This window comes from Thalassophryne amazonica, chromosome 22 (genome assembly GCF_902500255.1).
Source record: "Thalassophryne amazonica chromosome 22, fThaAma1.1, whole genome shotgun sequence".
Classification (NCBI taxonomy): Eukaryota; Metazoa; Chordata; class Actinopteri; order Batrachoidiformes; family Batrachoididae; genus Thalassophryne; species Thalassophryne amazonica.
In genome coordinates this window covers 6,228,638-6,231,045 of record NC_047124.1, presented here as the reverse complement: position 1 = coordinate 6,231,045, position 2,408 = coordinate 6,228,638, and positions in this window count along the sequence as shown.

Genomic DNA, 2,408 nt, shown 5'->3' with positions numbered 1-2,408 from the left:
GAAAAGCAGCCCGGAAAGAAAGAAAGAATGAACAAAAACCGCAGCGGCTGTTCGTGGCTTCCTGCGGGTCTCTCTCTCTCTCTCTCTGGGGGCGTGTCACACCGCCTATCACGCGCTGCTCTCCGCGTCTTTTACGCACCTGCGGCGCATCGTTTTAATACAGAAAACGCGGGCGAAACCACACCCGCAAGAAGTACGCGGTAATTGGAGTCACTGCAGTCCTGTTGGCGCGCGCTTTGTAGGGCACGCGGAACTCCCAAACGCGCCTGCACAATCAGCCCTCTGACATCATCAGTACATACAAGAAAAATAACCACAGCCTAACATGAAATACAAGTTTATAATTATTATCTTGTTTCTTTAAAAGTTTAAAAAAAATCTTCTGGGTCACTCGGGTCACTACAGCAGAGGTGGACCTGCATGTTGATTTGGCACAGGGTTTATTTACCTGGATCAAAGGATCAAAGGCAAATCAAGAAAATAATTTTCCAAGTTCAAATGTTGTGTGTCGAAAGTTTAATCTTTGTGAAGCATCATGTCATTAAAATAAATTCAGACAGGAAAATAAATTATTTGCTTGTAAAATGTCTAATCTAGTCATGTAAATGAAATCATGTTCTGCACATCAGACTGGACTGAAAAGGTTAGCAGACAGAGGAGGAATAGGGTGAATAAGGCCAGAGGAAAAAGGAGTTAGGAAAAGGACACAGGAACAACAAAAACTAGTCTGAAAGTGTTCAAACCATTTGATGATCCTCAGCAGGAGAGTCATCTGCTGTACAAAAACAGCCTGAAGTTTAATATCCAAACTCACCAGGAGTAAAAATAAACATTAATTGTAAGAACAGACAATAATAAACAACAGCTAATACAAAGTTCAAAAGAACAGACTAGTTATAAGTCTGATTTACAGAACAAAATCATACAGTTTTTTTCCACCAGAGAAAAGAAGCCTGATCAGAGTAAACCCCATGACCTGCTGACTTCTTTTTCACCTTTGTAACAGAAAGCAGACCTGTGTTTTGAAAACACAGAGCACTGGGAGGAACATAAGGCTTTATGACATCTGACAGATAAAACAAAACCCTATGACCTGCCAACTTCTTTTGCACCTTTGGACACAAAGTTGACCTGTGTTTAGAGAAAGCGCACGAGGGAACCTAAGGCTTTATGACATCTGACAGATTAAAACAAAAAGCTCTGTCATCTGCTGGCTTCTTTTTCATCTTTGGAAACAAAACAGTCCAAAACAGTCTTTCCAATTAGTCTTCGCTACATTTAGATGTTTGGAGTGGGACGGGGTTATCAGAGCCCAGGGTTGAGTCCTGTTTCATTGTTTGTCAGTTCATTAGTGCATGTTTGGATGTTCGGAGTCATGGTCATCTCTCATTAACAAAATGTTTGTGGGTGTGTTCGGGATCAATTGCTGCCTCGTTAGGGATTCCTGTCATGGCTTTAGGAGTGATGAAGTTCTGCATGTTTAACATCACCTGTGACACAGTGCCTCATTATTCAGATGTCCTGCACTAATGACCGTGCAGACGCCATCTGAATTAATCTCTTTCTCCTCTCATAAAAATTCATGTTTATGTGATATCATTTTACTTTTTTAGGATCCACTGGAGGAGGATTATCTGTTTTTGTGCCGAGAATGGTTCTGTGCATCCGTGTCTCATAATTTAAAGATGCTCCATCTTACCATCACATCAGCTGGATCTGGATCCAGATTCTGGAACAGTTTTAAATATTCATTCAAGGTTGTTGAACCAATTATTTAGCAGTGAGCTTCAGTTCAGTTTGACATGTCTCATGAAGACGAGTGGAGTTAATATTTTACTTTGAATAAATCTCACGGTGAAGATGCAGATGTCTGAGGTGATGAATTAAAAAAAGTTTTATTGCGTTAGTCGCCAGAGTCAGTTTAAATAATTATAAAAATATCAATTAAAATTGAAACAAACTCAAAAATCTGAGAAACTACACAGAAATCTGTGCAAATTAAATTAATTATGAAAAGTCAATTAGAATAGTTTTATTCTGTTTGATCCCAACCAAAGCAGAACCTGAACACGTTTGAATCTTATATGATGTATGAAGCAGATTATTTAGTCTAATATGCTTTTAATGGCTCGTTGTGTTTTTGTGATGAATAAATAAAAACAGCATTCACTCCTTTAAAACAACCTTGAGACCAAAACATTAATAACGGAAAATTAAAATGCTAATTCAATGATGACAAATGTTAAGAGGTTTAATTAATGAAAAAACTGAATAATTAAATCTGCACTTTGTGGGATTTGTCGTCTCAACAGCTGAATGAAAACAGTAACAAACATCACAAAACAACAGTACAGACAAGGAAGAGTTTTAAAATTAGAGATATTTCTTCCTAATGTGTGCACAACCAC